Raw genomic sequence first — 22,005 nt, 5'->3', positions numbered from 1 at the left:
ATACCAGTTGCTAAGGAACCACACTGGAAGAAGGCTATCATTCTCATATCCTGGATATGAGCTGTGTGTAATACAAAATGCTGGACTAAATCAGCTTCTGACTTGAACTCTTATGTGCCTTAAATATAGGTGTTATGGGAAAATCAGGAAGTTCAGGCACTTCAAAAGAATATATAAGTTTATTGCAACCTTATGGTCTCTACAAGAATCTGAACTAATGGTCAAGGCAAAGAGGTGGTAAATAAGAATCAATGGAATTCAAGGTGGTCTGATTCAGATCTCTTTTGGATGCGAAGGGACTCGACACTGATGGCCACTTTGGACCCCTCCCTTGAGCTCGGCCTGGTCAGCTCCTGCAATAGGACTATCAACTGGAAGAAAGATGCAGTCATCTGAATGAATTAAAATGGGACAAAAAGAGTCAATTCATGTGAATTAATTAGAAAAATAATATTGTGGTTTAAAACAAGATGAAAAATAAAGCCAAAAGTGGTAGATGTTGGCAAAAAAGAGAGTGGAAGAAAGAAGTAAAAACAGGAAATGAGACTCTATAATAATTCCCAAATGTTAATTTTGCTTCATTAAATATAGAAAACATCCATTCAGACTGGACGTAGAATTGTTTTTCTTTACATCCAATTGCTTCCATTCACTTTGAAAAGCATGTATTTTGAAACCTGTAATGTTCCAGGAGGATAATTTGCACTTCGTAAAAAAAGTTTTAAAGGCATGGATTCACCCTACAGGAATTATATGGGAGCAACTTAATGAGATGCAAAAAGTAGCAATTCAAATAATTTATTCCAGATTTTTTTCATGAGTATTGTTTGCAGGTCAGTACACTTTCCTGGATGGAAGAACTTGTAGTGACACACCAAATTAACCTATTAGAGCTCTTAAATATGTAAAAGAATATGACTAGTATAATTTTATGTCCCTACTAAACAGTCATGGTCATTGTTTCAGAGATATTTCCTTACCTAAACAGAGAAACAAAATGACCATGGGTGAGTAAAAAAAAAAAATCAATGGGAGCAGAAGTTATTTCCGACTTCCTGCTATCTTCCACATTGATTTTATTTGTGAGAAGCTAACAGGGGCCATTGGAAATCTTCCTTCCTTCCCTCCCTTCCTGTTCCTTACTCCCTTCCTTTCTGCCTTCCTCCTTCCCTCCTCAACTGAACAGCAGCCATTTATGTGCCTACTGGCCTTAGAGTTGCAACTTTCTGCTGGCTTCCCCACTGACTTTGCTTATGGGAATCTGGGAGGGAGCATCAGCAATCATAGTTTAGACTTTCTTCCGGCTTCCCCATTGATTTATGTGAGGGGTTCGCAAGAAGTGCTACACAAGTCTGGGACGGTACACAGGTGCTACAGAGGTCAGGAAGGAGGCACGCGAGATGCTGCACTTGTCATAAAAAGCAGATAGGAATGATACGGGTCACGAAGAGTAGATGGAAGTGCACGAGTGGTGTCATGTGAATCAGGAAAGGCATGGGTTAAGAAGAATGTGCAGGGTTGAACTGTGTGGATTGGGAAGGGTGTACAAGGGATGTGCTGCAGTCAATAAGAGTATGTACAAGAGGTACAGCACAAGTTGGAGACTTTCCCAAGCAGCTTGCAACCTACCTTGCCAGTTTCCCATAACCGCAGACTTTACTTGTGAGAAGCTGGCAGGGAGCATTGGCAATCATAATCAAGTTTACACTTCCTGCCCAACACCACAGCAATAGTTGAAATTACTCATTTTGGTTACCACATAAAATAACAACTATACTAATTTCACAACCAAACTAGGGGTGAAGTTTGATTAAGAGCTTCTATATGAATTTCCCTTTATCCACTTTCATGTATACATGCTATTTAGTTCTTACTTTACTTCTGACCTTTTAATTTAGACATATATCCAAGCAGCCATACTTGATGCTTCCTCCACAACGGGGTTTTAGATTTGTGCAAAAGCATTTTAAATTAGGGCTTTGCAACATCTGTTGGCATGAGTGAAGCACTCCTCATTCAAGTAGTAAAGCAATTGCATTTTCTTGAAGAGTTAATGCAGTTGCTCTGAAAGCTTTTTCCATTTGTCGCTGCCATCATGTACACATGCAGCTATTTTACTTCATTTGTGGCCCTGGTTAGTATTTTGAATTGAGACAGTGATTGTATTGTCAGAAATTAACATGGTAAAGATATGCTTAATGCACTGCTTTCTATATTTTTTTTACTCCGTATTTAGTTCATTATTATATCTAAGTAAAAACAGGAAAGGAAAGTACAAAATGTAGGCAACATTTTATTTCCAAATCCTAACCATTTAAATATTTAAACCACTGATACTTTTGTTGGTATTCTGATCATTGTTACATTGTTATTATTAGAATTATCAATATTATTCAAGGTTAATTATACTGTTGGTGATTTTTTTTACTGTCCTGGTATTATTTTCAAATCATTTTCCCATTAGTTATTCCAGTGTATACTCAGTTTTAGTCCACCTATTTTGATGTCTTTAAAACTATTTTCTGTGTCTGTGAAAACTGAGCTGTTTTAGTCCATTTGTTGTAGTTCTCTGTGATTGCCCATGACAGAGACCTAAAATGAAGCTGATAGAAAGCAGCAATAAGCCTTCTGAATCACTGGAAAGTGTGGACTCTTTTAAATGCAATTGTTGTGATGCCAGCCTGGATTCACAAGAATGACAGCCTACTTACCAGATTAGGAATACACATTTCTTCATCTCAAGCAGAATTAGCATTGGGGAAACCATGACTGCTTTCACATAAAGGCAGATGTCCCAATACTTCCCTTTTGTGAATTTAATAGATTTGAACTCTTAACATTAAAGCACATCTCTATGGAAAATGAAGCAAAAAGCTCCTTTATCTGAGCAGGAAAAACTAGGTATTTTCTATCTCCCTGACATCTCTTTTAAACAGCTAATTTTTTTCCAAGAAACTAGGAAAGGTTCATAGAAAAGAATCACTGGATTTCTGCTTTGAAATTCAGGTAGTTCTCTCAACAAAAACAAGCGTTTCAGTCAGGAATCTGTGTCAGAACTTTGATTTATTATGCTGTGTATATTCTATTATTTACTATTATGTGCAATATTTATGTCCTGCATAATACTTCTATTGTGATGTATTCTTACATCACATCAAATAATTGTGTCAAATTTGGAGTATCACATCAAGAAGGATTAAGATCAAGTGGCATATCTTTGAAAGAAGAAAAATAGTGAGAGTACTTATAGAATTAAAAGAAGACTGGTGAAGATATATTGATGGAATCGGGAATACTTAACCTTGAAGAGGCTGAGGGTGGTTACAAAAGCCATCTTCAAGTAACTGAAAAGGTCCTAACTATAAGAAAAGTAAAGACCATTTTCTATCATTCCAGAATGCAAGACATGAAATAATGGATTTAGTATTACAGGAAGGTAGTTTCAGATTGATTGTGAAGAAAAAATTGTCAGGAGAGCAGGAGAATACTGAATACTGACGTGATCAGCTATTCTTCAGTGAGTGTGTTCAGAAGGATATAAAGCTACCTGTCAAGGATGTTTTAATTTGGGTTTCTGTATGGAGGAGGAGGATGGATTTAGTGGCCTAAATAACTCCTTCCAACCGTATCCTTCTGCAGTTTGTGAAAAGATAGTAGGCTAGCTGTATGACTTGATTTAAATTGAGAGGTGTACAGACTATTATGAGTGACATAAGAAATCATAAAGATGTATCATTTGTATTTAGGTGTCATTTAATATACCATACCTTCAAATGTCTGATTCAATTTCAAGGACATCTGACTTAATTGAAATGTATGCTTCTAAGTCAGTTTGGAGAAATTCAGGCACTTTGAAAACTGGACTTCCTGCAGAGTTTGCAGACTCTCAAACACTGCTGCAGCTTTCAATCCAATATCAGCAAAGCTGAGGAAGAGGAGGAGGAGGAAGAGTGATGGACAGCATAATACTGACATGAGTAACTGGCCAGAGAATTTGTCACTTCATAAAACCTATCTCACGGACTGTTTGAGGAAGTACTGCTCTTCTGTTGAGATCTTATTTTTCTTATAGAATTTGGGTAACTATGATCACTTGCAGAGTGAAAGCAAAAGAGGTTCAGAGTGATTCATTGTACGAGTCTGAAATTGTTTGCTTGTTGTTAGGCTATTGCATATATTAGCATATATTATGCAGATACTTGTTTATCTCTTTCAGGTTTTATACTAAATCCCAAGTCTCTAGACATTGAACCCAGTATTCATAACTTGTTTCCAGCAGAAATTCACAGACACAGTGTAGGTAAACAAGCTACTTTATTGCGGACAAGACAGAAGTTATGTATATAGAGAACATTTGCCTCTGCAGAACAGAAAAAAATATTTTTATTTAGCTAGCTAGCTACATTCTAAGTTCTAGACCAGGGTAAGTTCTCAAACTCACAGTGTCAAGTTGTTGTCACGTGACATATCGCAACTTTTTCCCCTTCGCTAAAATAAGGGTGGGCATGGCCAGTGTGTGATGCAGCCAGCCAGCAGGCCACGAGTTTGACACCCCTGTTTGAGGCCAAACTTACCCATTTTCTCTCTAGTGTTGAGATTGGGAAAAGTGTGTCAAACCTAAATAAATTGTACATAAATAAAATACATACAGTAACTAATGGGAGAAATGCTGATTCCCACTCAGTCCTTTATAGTGTCACAATGAATACACACACAATACTATATTATGCTATAAAATACTACAACTGTATGCATAACATTATAAAACAGTAGTATATAAAAATGTTTCAGAGCATATTCCCCAAATAATCTATAAGTGGGTTTTACTAAGAGACATATCAGCCCAGAAAACATCATAATCAGAGTAATTTTAATAACTTCCTATTTCTTAAAGAAACTTCAGAGTTTGTTTAATGTTAGTATAAGGCATTTTGAGTATTAGTTCAATGTAACTTACCTATATAGTCATTTCTGGACAATTTCAAGGCTGCTGTACTGGTTTTTATCTTGCTTTTGCTATTCCTGTCCTCAAAATGATATAGAGGCAGTATTTCAAAATGTACTGCCATAAAATCCTTGAATCCCCTTAACAGTTTTCTTTTAATAAATCAAGACTTTGCAGGGGTAACATATTCCAAAGGGTTTACCATCCCTGTTGTTTTCATTCCATTCTGTCAAATAATGAAATAACAGCAGCTTCCTCATTAGTCTATGGTTTAACTTTTTATTGAATTAAATATGTTGATGAAATCATTCAAATAATTTTATATCTGATTAGGATTATGTCCAATTGACAAACCCATAATCATTTGGCATTCAATCAAATTAATTAGTCTAATAGCTGCAAAAGTCTTGTTTAACTGTGTCTTTTTACATTTGACTGGGTCAAATATGTCACCCAAGGTAAATGAATATTTATAAATAAAACATAAATGGTATAAATTAACTAATTAAAAACAAATGCATATAATTATTTATGCTTATTTATATAAAGCTGAGAGTATTCCAAAGCAACTTCTGTAAAGATCAACTGTAAATTTTCTTCTTTCCCTCTGTTTCACAATATAAAAGAAGCAAAAAAAAAAAGATGTGAAGAAAAGATAAGCTCAGCACCCACAGTGGAAACAATTCAAGATGAGAGCCAAAAAACCTATCAGGTTATAGCCCTCTCTCAGTACTTCTTTCTGCTCTAGCCTAATAAAATAGATGCAATTAGGTGATAGTTGAGAGTGGGAAGAACCAGTTGGGAACTAGTTTGTCATTAAGTCATTTACATAATCATATTTGAACTTTTTTAAAACAAAAGCAATATATAAAAGTTATATTTTACCATACAAACAGGCTTTGGAGATTTGTGTAATAGACTTGTAAAGCAGGAGGTACTTTGAAGGACTACGCTACTGATAATAATTACAACAATAATGCCAATTCTTTTCTGGAAAAGGCTTTTCTCTTTCCATAATCATAAAAAAACTGAGGGAAATTAAAAGTTGAAGTTGTGTTCAGTTTTAAATTCTGAGATAGTTGCTTATATGGGTGCTACAAAAAGTATAAGAAAAAGTGCTTTGGTTTGCATTCATATATTTATTTTAACACAAAAATAGATTAACATTATAGTTTAATTACAAATTAATGTATTCTGAAGCTTCTAGAGTAGGTATGGCAAACTGAAGTGGTCTCTAAAAATGTGGAACCATCAACTGTCTAAAGAACCAGTTAGCAAACCAGTTTTTTGATACCTCTAGATAAGGAGAGGACAGGAGACCAGCCACGTCTGCTCCAGATGACTTTTTCTCACAAGGAGAATACTTGACTTCTTAAAGTATCAAATATCAGAAGGCAGAAAATATAAAGTTATCATTAACATCTCATTTTCTGTACTTAGTTCTGTTCAGCATCAATTATATTTAGGTGGAGGCCAGGAGGTTCCAGCATTTAGATGTATGCCTGAAAGCATCTGAGCTCTGAAACAACTTTCTGACAATCTGACACTGGTGTTTGTCTCCAAATCTTTCATAGCTTTGTGGAATTCCTGACTTATTGCTGAACCTGTTAGCACTTTATTGCTGATACTTTAAAAAAAAACCACCAATATATTCGTCGTTGTAAGTTACCATACATATAGACTTCACTACCCTATGGTCTAGTATAAATATACTTTAGTGGCTTTAGATTCTGGACTGTGTTATCCCACTTGATTTATTAAGTGAACCCTAATACAGGATAATAGGTGCTCATAGATCAGCCATACAATGGCAAGGAATGGGGCTCTGCAAATCCTTTGAAGTGTGTGGAAAAGTGTATCTGAAGCACTTCTTGATTCTCTGACTCATTAAAACAGCAGCATCTTTTTCTAGACATACATAGTTGATTCAGAAACTATTGCAATGTGCATGTTGTACTGATGCAAAGACAGCTAGGATCAGCTTCTGAGTCAACTGTATAAGACTATAAAAAGACATGGCTGCTTACTTATTCAGGAAGTACCTCATGGCAGTCCTACTTCATGAATTATGAAAGTGGCTTAGTAAACCCGTAATCACAAGATCTTCTTTCCAGTGGTGAGGGAAAGGTTTTTAGTAATAAGATAGTTGGCAAATTTCAGAAAATGAAGAAAACAACAGATCATTTGGGAATGATTTGAAATATTGTTGGTACCATCCATAGCCCTGTGACTCTAATGCCATTAGTATTCCAACGTGTATTTCAGTAACTGAATGTGGCAAATAATTGTCAATCTTCTGATACACCATTAATATTTCTTCATCTAATTCATTCATTCCTCAGGCTAAATAATTTTTCACAAAGATAGCTGTGGTGATTTTTTCAGCCTCCCACAAAAGAATAATCTTTGCTATGATCAGTGCATAAAACACATTGCATACATAAAATTGATATGAATTAACCAATTAGGTAAACAGATGAGCCAAACTGCTGTGCATCTTACCTATTTATTTCATGACAAAATTTGGCCACACTTCAGGAAATTGAATCATTTGAGTCTGAAAGTAAAAAATGTTAATTAAAATTGTTTAGAATGACCAGGATATTTAATTAGGCATGAAGTTAACAGCTCATGATGAGTATTGACCCAAAATGGTCCGTATAATAAAACATGCTATTTACTGGCTTATTTAAAACATAAGTCTGAGTTTAAATGGGATACTTTTATATGGTGTCTCCTCTACTGGTGGAAGCATGTTCTACTTCTTTAATTTGGCAACAATAATTTGGTTTAGATATCTGGCAGATCTATAAGGAATAAGTCTGTCAAAGAAGTCAATCATACTAAAAGAGATGCAGGCTTTGTTGCTCAAGTGTGTGATAAAATAACTTCTACCTGGGATCTGAGGATTCAACTTTTACTCTTTTATTTTAGTTTTATTTCACCATCCCTACGTTTTATGAGGATGGGAGCAAGATTTGAAAAGTACATTTGTGTCACAAAATATTACTTAAATGTTTTACTCTTGTTTCCCTTACTTGATAGATCTACGGAACAGAGATTTTTAGGTAGCAGTCTGATTATAGTATAATGAATGCCTCTGGTTTACTCTAGACCAGCAATGGTGAACTTTTTTGGTTCACATGCCATAAGCGGGGGGAGCACAGGGGGGTCATGCACGGGTGTGCCACATCCATAATGCAATGTGTGACATGCCCCCAGCATGCATGTGCGCATGACAAGCGTTCCCCTCCATTTTTTGCATGCTTTTTTCACCCTCCCCACGCTCCAGAGGCTTTATAGGAGCCTGGGGAGGGCAAAAACAACCTCCCCTGCCCCCCCCTGGAGGCCCTGTGTCGCCCTGTGTGACTTCCGGTTTGTCCGTTGGGTCATTTTCTGTCCTCCAGAGACTTCAGGGAAGCCTCCGGTATGTCCCTGAAGGCTCCAGAGGGCATAATCTGGCCTACGAGCAAACCAGAAGTCCGTTCCCGAATTTTCAGTTTGCCCGTTTTTGTGCTCTGGAGGCTTCAGGGAAGTTCCTGAAGCCTCCAGAGGGCTCGGGGGGGCGGGCAGGCTGTTTTCGCCCTCCCCAGGCTCCTATAAAGCCTCTGGAGCCTGCGGAGGGCAAAAAATGGCTTTTAAAAAGGCTGAACTCAGCTGGCCAGCTCGTACATGCCCTGACAAATGGCTCTGTGTGCCACCTGTGGCACACGTGCCATAGGTTCGCCATCCCCGCTCTAGGCAGTGACACCTTTCATTTTCTCTTTTGGGCTTTCTCTGATTTTAAGAATCTTTATAAAATAGTGAAAATGATTATTCATCTTTGCCGTTTAGGAATCTACAGTTAATTTCAAATTGATTTGCATAGATTTGTGAAGCATCAGGTTCAATGGTGGGCTTCAAATAACTTAACAACTGGTTCTCTGCCCTAATGACCAGCTGAGTAGGCGTGGCTGGGTGCTCATGTAACTGAGTGGGCATGGCCAACTTAATGTCACTCAAGGGGCGCTTAGCCTCGCTCGGCCTCTCATGACCATGGGGATGCAGCAATGGTCGTAAGTGTGAAAAACAGTCATATGTCACTTTTTTCAGTGCCATTGTAACTTTGAATGGTCACTAAATGAAAGGGTGTAAGTCAAGGATTATCTGTACAAAAAATACAAAAAGCTTCTTTGCTGGCAAAAAGCTGTCCTAAATACCAATCATTAGATTAGAAATGGGGGAATACACACTGAAGATCAATGAGTCACAGCTGTCATGGAAAGCTAAACCATTCTGTTTGAATACCTTCCTTTTCCTCAGCAATACCTGCAACCCAGAGTTACAAATCTGGGAGGCACCAGAGTACATTGAGGAATTAAAATACTTAAAATACAGCCAGCTCCTGCTCATAAAGTGAAACCCTTAGCAGAGAAGTCATTTAAGCTCTCCAGAAAGCGGTGGGCATATTTGGGCTACAAAATGTCCAGCTAAAGAGACAAATTAACATCTTGAGTGAGGGCTAATTCCATTCTGTTTTTGTTCAGACCTTGCTGCAGGGAATTTTTGCCTATGAGTATAGCTATCTAAGGGCTGACATCTGCTGTGGGCTATTAAGGAAGGTGGGGGCTCCTCCCTCTGAGAAAACATGTTTCTCTATTTCTCATCCAGGGAAATATATTGTTCCTTTTTAATTTTCTCAAAATATTTCATTCTCTTAGGAGAGGGTGGGTAACTTTCTACAATTAGTGTCATGTTACTATGCCCTATTATCATGAGAGCAAACTATTAAAAAATTCAAAGGAGGATCCACTTATTATCAGTGAGCAATCATGTAGCTTGGCCACTCTGAAGCAATGCAAGAGACTCCTGTCCTAAAGGTGCTTTTTCAAGAGGCAACTGGATTTCTGGAAACCAAGAAAGTCCAGTTGCCTCTTGGAAAAAGCACCTTTGGGACAGCCATGACCTGGATGACTGAAGAATCCCCATAGACAAGAGATTCCTGTGCTCAGTGCACTGACAAAGCACCTAGGAGAAGCAATCATTAGATCCATTTGCACCACTTAAAAATACCAGCTGGTCTCACTCACTTCACAGGATATTCCTAAGGCTTGATGGCGAACTTATGGCATGGGTGCCAGAGGTGGCACACAGAGCCCTCTCTGCTGGCACACATACTGTCGCCCTAGGTCAGATCTGTGTAACGTTTCTTTCATAAGCTTCTGTTTCCCTGCAAACAATGAAACAGAAGCTCACAAAACAAAAAAGATCTTACCTCTTGCCACGCTGCTGGTATTGGGATGCCCGCCTCCTGCCAGCCAGCTGGTCTTCGGGGTCTCTTCTGTGCATGTGCGCATGTCCGTGCATATGCACATTTGCACATGTGCATGTTTGAGCATGTCTGCATGTGCATGTCTCTGCATGCGTATATGAATGTCTCTGCATGTGCGTATTTGTGCACATACACGTCTTTCCGTTTGGGCATGCACACGTGGTTTGGGCACTCAGTGGCTAAAAGGTTTGCCATCATGTCCTAAGGTAATCATCTAGATCAGTGGTTCCCAATGTGGGCGATACCACTCCTTGGGGGACAGTGGGATGACTTAGGGGGGTGCTAAGAGGCAAGGGGGGGGCAGCAGGAGGGCGCTAAGAGGCAAGGGAGGTGGCCCCCTTGCAGGGCGCAATTCTGCCTGGGGCTCTGTTGGCTGCCAGTCAGCTGAGCACTTCCGGCAGGGGTGAAATTTAGCCGGTTCTGACCAGTTCTCCTGAATCGTAGGACAAATTATGGGCAGTTCAGAGAACCGGTAAATGCACCACTGACTGGCTCCGCCCTTGCGTCTCACCCCTCCCACTCACTCCTTTTCGTACCTTGCCTGCGTAGAGGCAAAGGTGCTGCTGCTGCTCCCTAGTTCCCTCGCTTATCTCAACCACACAGCCCAGCAGATCTCTGCCTGGTGAGTCTTCCTTTGCTTCTATTCTAGCTACCTCCCCCATGCCCCAGCCAAGGTATCTATTCTTTTCTCAAGCTATTTCCCTCTGTCTGGGCTCTCCCTTGCAGAGCTAAGCCTAGTATTCAGTTTAAAATCCAGGGCGGGGGAGGGGGCAACAGAGCAGCCAGGAGGAGGGGGAAAAGTTTTTCTTTTTTGCCAAGCTATTTCTTTTTTCACAAGGAGATGAGGAGAGAGGGAGGGAGGCAGAGAGGGGGGAGAGAAAGAGAAGGAGAGAGGAAGGGAGGAAGTCAGAGAGGGAGAGGAAGAAAAGGAGGAAGGAAGTGAGAGGGAAAGAGGAAAGAAGTGAGAGAGGTGAGGGAGAAAGAAAGTGAGAGGGAGAAAGATGGAGAGAGAGGAGAGTAAGAAAGGAGAGTGGGAAGGAGATAGGGAGAGAAAGGACGGAAGGAGAGAGGAAGAAAAAGAGAGGAAAAGAGGAGAGGAGAAAGAGGGAGAGAGAAGAGGAAGAGAGGGAGGAAGAGAGGTGAGACACAACTGAACTTTACTTATGGAAAGGTGTTAATTATGTCAATGGAAGAGATAGGATTAGTGATATATATGTCAATGCGTTGATTTGTACCAAAAATGTTTAGCTTAAAGAAGTTATAAGGAATCACAAATATGTAAGTTAAAAGTGTGGAAAATGTAATGTACCTGTGAATGACCCTTTGCATGAGTTGTATTGGGAAAAATAATAATAATAATAATTAAAACAATAAAATGATTCCCCAAAGAGGTAAAAGGCTACATTTTGCTAGAGTTATTCTTTGCTTCCAATCTGTTGAGGAAGGGGATTGGACTCCATTGTCTATATTTCCCTTTCCATCCCCATGGTTCTTTAGTGAAAATTATAACCCAAGAACATATAGATCTGTTAAAATGTTCCCATTCTCACCCTCCATATTGGAAATCTCTAGGTACCATTCAATAATCTCATCAAATAATTCAAGCAAATGTTGGTGCTTTGTTAATTACACCAATGCAAGCAATGTGGCCACAATGACATTGTAAAATGAAACTTTATTTAATTGGTCATCTCATCATGCTTCAGAATCCCAAAGGGGCTTTTTCAAGAGGCAACTGGACTTTCTGGTTTTTGTTTGAAGACACTTCTTGGATGAGAAGCAAAACATCTTCAAAGAAAAATCAGAAAGCCCAGTTGCCTCTTGAAAAGGCACCTTTGGGACAACCATGACCTGGATGACTGAGAATCTCCCTGTAGACATGAAGCTCCAGAATCCTTGCTTTGCTGCAGAATAAAGAGCAACATCCTGGTTTATTTGCACAGAGAAGGCAAGCAGGGAGATGGTAGGGTTTATTTATTCACTTAGCAAAGCCTTAAGCCAGATGTGAACACACACATATTGTAAGTATTCTGATTTTCAGAACAGAAATGGCAAAAACAGAAAAATCAAAGAAGAAATGTAGACAATATAGTGTGAAATGGATTTATATGAAGTATGGATTTATACCAGCACCATCAAACCAGCAGCTGCCACGGTGCCTACTATGTGAAAAAGTATTTTCTAATGAGGCAATGAAGCCTTCCAGGCTGAATGAACATTTGAAGAAGGCACATCCTGACAAGGCAGACAAAAACCTAACTTTTTTTCAATCATTTCGTGACAATTTGCAAAAGCGCCCAACACTGTCACGCATGTTTTACAATGCTTCCCAACAAAACACTGATGGTTTGCGTGCATCATACAACATTTCATTGCTGATTCCTAAGTCTGGAAAGCCACATACTATTGGTGAAGAGCTCATCCTACCAGCCATTAGTGAGCTTCTGAGTACTGTTTTGCATAAGTCCTCACATGATATAATTAAGACAATACCTCTCAGCAACAATTCAGTGCAAAGATGCATAGATGAAATGGCTGAGAATGTGGAAGATGTATTGTGCAGCATACTACGGACAACAGACTTTGCATTACAGCTGGAGGAATCAACTTTGCCAGGCAATGAATCTTTGCTTCTTGCTTATGTGCGCTTTATTAAAGATGAAAGTTTGACTCAAGAGTTGTTATTTGTGAGGCAACTAAAAACAGATACTAAAGGGGAGTCAATATTTCATGTTGTTGAGCAGTTTTTCAAAGACAAGGAAATTCCACTTACCAACATACTAGCTTGTGCAACTGACGGAGCACCATCAATGACTGGTCGCTGCCGTGGGTGCGTTGCTTACTTGAAAAAAGCAGTGCCAAATGTCCATTCACTGTGTCATTCATCGCCAACATCTGGTTGCAAAAACCCTCAGTGATCGCTTGCACAAGTAATTGCACACTGTCATTACTGCAGTTAACAAAATTAAAGTACATGCTCTCAATGATCAACTATTCAGAGAGATCTGTGTTGAGAATGATGAAGATTTTGATCGTTTGTGCTTCATACAGAAATTCGTTGGCTATCAAAAGGCAACTGTGTGAGATGATTTTACAATCTTTTTGACACTATTGTGGAGTTTTTTGAAGACAAGAATGCTTTGCTCAGTGGTGAACTCAAAGAGATCAGGCATGACATTGCTTATTTATCAGAACTATTTGCAAAGTTCAATGAAGTGAATTTGCAGTTGCAAGGAAATGAGGTCAATCTTATTAAGGCCAAATCTGTCATCTCTACGTTTATTTCAAAGTTAATTCCATTCAAGTGCAATATAGGCCGTCGCGAGCTATACCAATTTCCGAGCTTGTCTGAACTAGAAGAGAAAGGTGGGATACAAGGTGATGATCTTCAAGTTTTTTGTGACCATTTGGAAATGCTGCATAAAGATATGCCTGAGCGATATCAGGATCTTCTTTTGATGGAAATTCCAAATTGGGTGATAAATCCATTTTCAGATACTGAGGAAGATGTGGTAGTGGAGGAACAACTCATAAAGCTGCTAAATGACATTGAGCTGAAGCCAAAGTTTAAGAAATCGTACCAAGAGTTTTGGTTACAGAAAAAAATTTCTGATCGCTATCCTGCACTATGAACAGTGGTTAAGAAGCTACTTGTTGCATTTCCAACATCATATTTGGTGGAACGTGGCTTCAGTGTGGTCATCCAACTTCTCTCCAAGCAAAGAAATCGACTCCAGATTACAGAACGTGGTGATTTAAGACTCCTGCTAAGTGACTTAAAACCAGACATTGGGAAACTGGTATCACTTCCTCAAGCCCATCCATCACATTAAGAATTTACTGAACAGTGAAGTAGTTACTAAATTTTACTGAGTTTACTAAGTTACTAGTTACTAAGATTCTTGATAAATGACTATCAGACTTTGAAAACCTGGTATCACTGGATCATGTTCAACAATTTTGTTGAATTAACATTAACTAAAAAGGTTTTTAAATTGGATTTTGAATAAATGTGCAATTGTTACAGTTTTGAATTTTACTGTTACTATCTTTCTTCCATCGTGCAAACTGCCCAGTCACATGACCCCCCAACCATGCCCACCAAGCCACACCCACGGAACCGGTAGTAAAAAAAATTGAATTCCACCACTGGGGGGGGGGGGGGCACTGAGGATCAGTTTGTAGCACTGGACTGAAAAGGTTTGGGAACCACTGACCTAGATTTAAGAAAAAATCTGCCCTCAGAAAGGCAGTAAAAAAAATCAGACACAATGCCAAGCTTGTATCCTGTCTCTCAGCCATTTCTTTTATGGCTATGCCAACCCTTCTGTAAATAGCTGTTCAAGCCCCAGGAATAAAAGTACCACAAAAAACTCAAGGGCAGGGGGAGAATACTCCCGAGAAGCTCAGCTACAGACAGAAAGTCTGGGCATACTGCCAAGAACCATTAAGGCTGTTACAATGTAACAAAGCTTAACCCAGAGGCAGTTTTTGAAAACACTTTAAAACAGCAGGGGCGGCAATTAAAATAAGGAAATACAAATACAGGCACACAAGAATCTTTCCTTCCTGTGTTCCTTTCAGGATTAGCCCTATAAAGTGAGAAAAGATTTCTTACAACAACCAGTTCACTGAACTGCTCAGAAAATTACGGTTCGCGAGAATCGAAGCAAACCGGCAGGAGCCCACCACTGATCAGGTTCTATTATGATGATGCAGATTTTCCTCAGTGTCAAAAGTATTTTGAACCTAAATGTAAGTTGTTAAAGACCAGAGTGTGATGGGGTGATTATTCATTCACAGTAGTATTCCTTTTTTATTAATTTATAATATAAAATACAAAAGAAAATAGTGTAGGGAAAAAGGAAAAAAAGAGAGAAAAGGCATTTACTTCCAACTCCCTTTCATGCAGTAGAATAAGATAAAAGCAACAAACACCCACTTTTTACTTTTACATAATAGTATAAACTAGTAGTATTCTTTTAGGCATCTAGTTGGATATGTGGGATATTAGAATGCTGGATATGATAGACTTTTGCTTAGTTCTAACAAAGCCATTCTCATATCCTTAAAATATTGAAATAATTAAAAAAATAACATCTCAAATTTACAAGAAAAAAATTGTTACCAACTAAAAGCAAGCTAGCTATTTTTGTGCATTGTAATCTATAATTGCTGTTTTAGCCCTAAATGTTCTGGGAATAATCATAGGGCTGTATATCAAATGCTTGCAACCCTGCTGAGAAAAATAACTGGCACGGAGGAGTCTTTTAATTTATTTAAGTTTTAATTTGTGAAAATCAAATTCCAAATAGGAGATATGAACTTTGTATAAATTTGTGATGTTTGGTTTGATACAGTAGTCTCTGAACCAATCATATTATAAAATAAGTATTGTATAAGGTATACAGTATATATGTATTTTAACGTAAGGAGTGGCCATCTCCAGAATAGCTGATGATAATCTGTTTTATATTACTGCACTAATGAAATGCACAACTTATTTTGCAAGTTTTTGCTTTTGTTTTTATACAACAGTTAATTGACGTAGAATAAGAATATGAATTTAGGCTTTACGCATTCATTTCAGCAATAGTAATTTTAGAGTTTGTGATAAAAAGTTTGCAATTAATTTTTAATAATAATTTGACAATCCCTTCTCAATTTGCATGAAATTTGTTTTTGCAGATTCTTTTCTCTGAAAAGGAAAAATAACCTAGCCCCGTGGCACATGCCTAATTCCAAGCAAGGATCATACTTATTTTATTGTTTCTAAAATTGGTTTTTCCATTGCTCCACCAAAAGGCAGTTTGGCCAATATGTTTGTCTAGCCCTTCCTAAACAGAAAAGGGCTGGCTGCACTTATCAGCATCTTTCAGTGTTAGACAGCATTCTCTGTTTTTGAAGACTACATAATACATTTAATTTGTGCACTATGCTGTGTCACTTCTTTAATTATAAATTGTTTCATTCAGAAATAAAGTAAAAGAAAATTCTTTTCAGTTTTTAAAAGACAGAAAATACATTTTGAGAATTCAGTTGCTACAATTAGATAATCTACACTAGAGATAAGACAAGCAGAGTAGTGGGGAAAATGTATTAAAATACACGTGTCCTGCCTCTTGACTGAAATATGTTTATTAAGCAAACCTAGGCAAATCTTCATTTCCTTAAATTCTGAGTAGCATAGTGGCATTTAAATACCATTTCTCCCCCAAAAAAGCATTTCCTCCATCAAAAGCAGACTTTTGGGTTCAATTTTTTTAAATTTTGGCAAAAATATATAGATAGTTCTCAACTTGTGACCACAATTGAGCCCAAAATTTCCATTGCTAAGTAAGGCAGTTGTTAAATGAATTTTGCCCCATTTTATGAGCTTTCTTGCCACTGTTGTTAAGTGAATCACTACAGTTAATAGTTTTTAAATGAATGTGTCTTCCCCGTTGATTTTGCTTGTCAAGATTGCAAAAGATGATCACATGATCCCAGGACACTTCAACCATCATAAATACATTCCAACTGCCAGGTGTCCAAATTTTGATCATGTGACCATGGGGATGCTATAATGGTTGTAAGGGTGAAAGCAGTTATAAGTCACTTTGTTTAGTGATCTTGTAATTTTGATTGGTCACTAAGCAATGAATGGTTGTAAATTGAGGACTATCTTAATCAAGGACAGAAATAATAGAGAAAGTTGGAAACAGACAATAGTAAATGGTAGAGTTTATAAAAATATTTTGTGAAGTATTGGAAAAAGAAAATGAAGGAGAAATTTGAGCTGTTATATAAACAAAATAATATGTTTCCTAATCAGTAGCAGAGGTGGGACTATTTCTTCAATTCTAAGCACCCTAAAATAACTTCACAGTCATGGTTCACCAAAGAAAGAAAAATGAAGATGATGCAGTTCTGTTATTTTGATAATGGCAGAGATAGAAAGATGTAGTGATATGAACTCCCTTCCTACATTTTTGCCTTTAAAGGGAGTTCATACCAGTACATCTTTCTAACTCTGCCATTAACAGAATAACAGAGTTGAAAGGAACCTTGGAGGTATTTTTGTCTTCCCCCTCCCCTGCTGAAGCAAGAGACCCTGCCTATATCATTTCAGATAAATGGCTGTCCAGTCTCTTCTTAAAAATCTCCAGTGATGAAGAACCCACAACTTCTGAACACTAGCTCTTCCATTGATCTCAGTTCTCTGAGGGAATAGCATGATTCCTTCCTTCCTCTGTGCTTTTACTAATCCTTCTTATTCTACTGAGTGCTGAATTATTACTTACAGGAAAACTTGGGGTTTATATTACAGTTTCAGAAAAAAAATAGAATGTTCCTGATTGTTTTTCCTCTTCTGCATATGTCAGCCTAAGAAGATACATAGATCTGACAGAAAAACGAGTAGATGAGCTAATTCTATTTTATTATAAAGCTATAGTAACTGAAACTTACAAGTCTGAAAGTACATCTTTCCTTCATTTCTCCTTTACAGCCCAAGAAAGTAATGTCAGCCCTCCCAGATACACCAGATAAAAAATACAACTAGATGAGCTAATTGTACATTATTATAAGGCTACTTTAACTGAATTTTGCAAGTCTGAAAGTACAAATCTCCCGCCATCACTTTTAACAGCTTGATTAATTAGTCCTTCCTAAGTTCATTTCTCTGACCTTTAAGGCACTGGGAGGTCCTGTCCTATCATTATTTTGGCATCATCTCTTCCCCTCATCACTTAAAGACTTTCTTCCATATCATTACAAATAGGGTCTCTTTTTTTTTTTAAACAAAGTTTTTTATTGGTTTTTTAATGTTTTACATAGGGAAAAGGTAGGGGAAAAGTTACAAATTTTGGCAGCTGCGAAATGCGGTAGGTGCACCCCCCCCTCCAAACTCATAGTATACATTTGCATAAAATTCAAATATTACATAATATCATATAGTCAGTGTGGTAAATTCAATTGGTAATTTCGGTCAGTTTATATCACGTGGATTTTCTTACTTATTTGTGTGATCTGAGCTTTCTTGATGTCGCCCCATCTCCCCCAGCTGGCAGTGCTCCGGCCCCTCCGTGTCTTGTACCTCTACTGGAGTGTCTTCTGGTTTTTCTAGAAGTAATTTATTTTTTTCCATAAAGGCCTGTGCCTCTATGGGTGTATTAATTCTAACTCTTGTCTCCTCCCAGAATATTAGCATACCTTCAGGCAATAACCATCAAAACCACACCCCCTTCTGGTATAGTTTATTCGCCAATTGCGAATAAAATTTTCTTTTCTCCCTCACTTTCTTGGGGATCTGTTTCAGAATGGTTATCTCCTTATCTTTGTATATCAAGGCTTGCCTCCTTTGTGCATTCAGGATTTCATCTCTTGTGGTTTTCCTAAGAAATTTAATGTGTACCTTCCTGGGGACATTGTGTGTTCTAGCATACGCTGAGTTCACTCTATAAGCCAGGTCTATTTCCCACCCCATCTGTTGTTTTTCCTTCTGAATATACTCAGCCAAAATGTTTGTCATGATGTCCCTTATATTTTCATCATCTGTCTCCATCACGTTCTGAAATCTAAGATAAAAAGACATTCTCTCAAACTCTATTTTCATTTGTTGGGTGTCAAGTTCTTTGTTTCCCCTCTGCACGCCCTCTATCCCTCCCTTCATCTCAGCCGCCCCATCTTCCAAAAGATCCAGTCTCTGTGAGTTCTTATTAATTTTATCCTGGTTGTCTTTAATTTCTTCTTTCATCTCCTTCAATTGTCTCTTTATTTCCTCTTGTCCCTGTAAAAGTTGTTGTAACATTTGATGAAGCTCCAGTTCCGTAGATTTAGGTTGCTTGAAGGCTATTAACGTTGATTGTGTGCTAGGACTGGAGGTTGCAGATGTTGGGGCTGAGGCAGCAAAGCCTGACTTTCCAGGAGGTGGTCTTTTAGATGCCATTGTTTATAAAATAAAGAGTCCAGTCAGTATAAAGAAGGATCAGTCAGATAGATAGAACAGCCAAGAGAGTCCAGGAGGCAGAGAGTCCAGGCACAAGGGAATTTTCTGATCACCCTGGCAAAAGAGCAGTCGTTTTTCACTCCAGGGGGTTCAGAAGCAAACAATCCACAAGAGAATTATCCAGGTAGCACGGAGACAAAGAAAATAGGGTCTCTTTTGAGCCCCTTGCCCCACCCACAATCCTCCTGTGGGTTCAGCTGCCTTCTCTATCTCCCAAGGTTATTCCCATATGCCATCACAATATGAAATTCTGCCATATACATTTTTTTGGCCCAAGGTATTATCTTTTCTGAGATACTTACAATATGCTGTTCAGAAATTTTTCCACATCTCTGAAATGTGGTTTATATCTCAATTTCTTCCTAAAGGTGAATGGATATTTCCCTTAATTTTATTCTACAACAACAATCCTGTGAGATAGATTGGGCTGAAAGACAGTGACAATATCAAGGTCATAATCCATTTGGTCAATCAATATATGTCACTGGTACTCAGATGGAGGCATTATAACTTTCCTAGCTGCCTCCAAATCTAATTCATTTGATTCTTATAGAAATTCTATATTTATTACTCTAGTTCAATCACTTTGGCTTATGAATTCCCAAGAGCTTTTAAACTTCTTACCCATCTGTGAAACATTGGGTCATATTGCTAGCTAACAAAGGAATATATTCTTGGGAATTTAGCAATAGCTAAATTATACAGTCAAAGGAGATTGATAGTATTGGATGGGCTGTTGCTATCAGGACATTTTCAACCTCCATAAATTCTTTCTGGAATTTTAGAAGAATTATAACTTCTGTCTCATCTTTTAACACAATAAAGTAATATTTATAATCATATTTAAAGATACAATTATTGTTTGTAACAGGGGTCCTCAAACATTTTGAACAGGGGGCTGATTCACGATCCCTCAGACTGTTGGGAGTGGGACCGGCAGGGTGGGCGTGGCTAGGTGGTCATGTGACTGGGTGGGTGTGGCCAATTTAGCAGTCCATTTTGCCTTTGTCCTTGCTGTACTCGCTCAACCCAAGGAATCTATTTAATTAAGACCCCCCCCAAAGGGAAAAAGAGTGCAAATTTTCTTGCCACTTGCCTAACTTCATTACAACAGCAGCTTCATGCTCCTTAAAATAGGCCATTTAAAAAAAAACAGGATTTCCTTCAAAATAACTCCTGATCAGATGACCACACAATAAACCAGACTGAGAACTGCACCAATTAAGACTGCAACTAAAACCCCCAAGATGGGCAGTGAGAGACATTGGAAGCAGGCAGAAGAAGACAAAGAATCAACACACACACACACACACACACAGCCTCCAATGGTGAATTAAAGAGGGATAACAGTTCCTCAGACTGTTGGGGGCCGGACTATAGTTTGAAAAAAACAGGAACAAATTTCTTTGAACACTGTACACATCTTCATTTGTAGTGCAAAAAACCATGAAATAGCACAATATTTAAAATGAACAAAAATTTAACCAACATAAATATACTGCTAATTCAATGGGAAGTGTGGGCCTGCTTATTTGGGATTACAGGGCTAACGATCTTTTAAGCCAGGAGGAGAATTCACAAACTGATTTGCTTTTTGCCAAACTTGTGCATGTGTATATATACGCATATGAATATCTACCAAAATTGTTCAGCAACCAATTTGGTGGATGTACTTTATATATGGGAAGAATCAAAGCAGTGGGTGAATTCTCCTTCAGGCATTATACTGTGGTTGCATTTTAATTAGTGTTAACCAACTTCAGCTGATTTTGAAAAAGCTAGGAGCCGTGAAGACATGTCCCCCACCCACCCACTTTTAAAGCGCTACTTTAAAAGCAGCCCCTTCCCTACTCACCCACCAGCCCTGGATCACATGGCAGTGAAAAACATCTGAAAGGCTGTTTTTAAAGCACTTTTAACACTTTACAAGCTGACAGCTGCTTTGCAAGCCAGCACCACCCCCTTTCCTCTCACCCACCAGCCCTGGATCACATGGCTGTGAAAAACAACTGAAAGGCTGTTTTTAAAGCACTTTTAAAGACTTTTAAAGCACTATTTTACAAGCTGGCAGTTCCTTTTCATCCCACCACTCCACAGACCGGATACTTTGCATTGGCGTGCCGTATCCGGTCTGCGTGCCATAGTTTGAGGATGCCTGTTTAAAACCACAAACAATATATATTTGCTTATGTTGTTTATAACCAAAAATGTATCACATACTCTATCCCTTAATATACTGTATATTGTATATTTCGGTACAATATGTATCCTATTTTTGAAGACTGTTTCGGATGACAATAGTGAATTGAGGCCCCATCCAACTTGCTAAAATTTCACATAGATGGCTTTTGATACAATTGTTGCAAAAAGTAATTTGCAAGATATTGCATTGTTTATGGTACAGTGCTAATGAGAATATAAAAATAACAAAGGAGGCATAAATCCTGGTTCCTATTGTTTTTATAAAAGGAGATAAATAAGCAGAGATAAATACTGATTGCGTGGAAATTTTATTTAGGGTATGAATTGGGGAACTGTGTTTTCTCAATTTTGGCAAAATTTAGCAGATGCACCCAAGGCTAGAAACAGCTCATCTATGGGAGGCATGTAGTATCTATATTTCTTCATAGCCATGTAGGTTGAAACGGAGGTGGATAGGGAACCCAGTAACTGTGAATCTTTAACATCTGGGAAAGGCAGGATGGAAGAATCACATGCTATATAGTACACTGCCAACATGATGCAGCTAGGGACAGGGGC

General features: G+C 38.2%; 1 protein-coding gene across 10 annotated transcripts in view; it reads left to right on the top strand.

Annotated features, from left to right (window-relative positions):
- GPHN (gephyrin) overlaps window positions 1-22,005 on the top strand; it is a 234,562-nt gene that overhangs the window by 76,699 nt on the left and 135,858 nt on the right. The gene's annotated exons all lie outside the window — the stretch shown is intronic.

Source organism: Natrix helvetica, assembly GCF_964273705.1.
Source record: "Natrix helvetica genome assembly, chromosome: 1".
Taxonomy (NCBI): domain Eukaryota; kingdom Metazoa; phylum Chordata; class Lepidosauria; order Squamata; family Natricidae; genus Natrix; species Natrix helvetica.
This window is presented reverse-complemented; position numbering and strand designations above follow the sequence as displayed.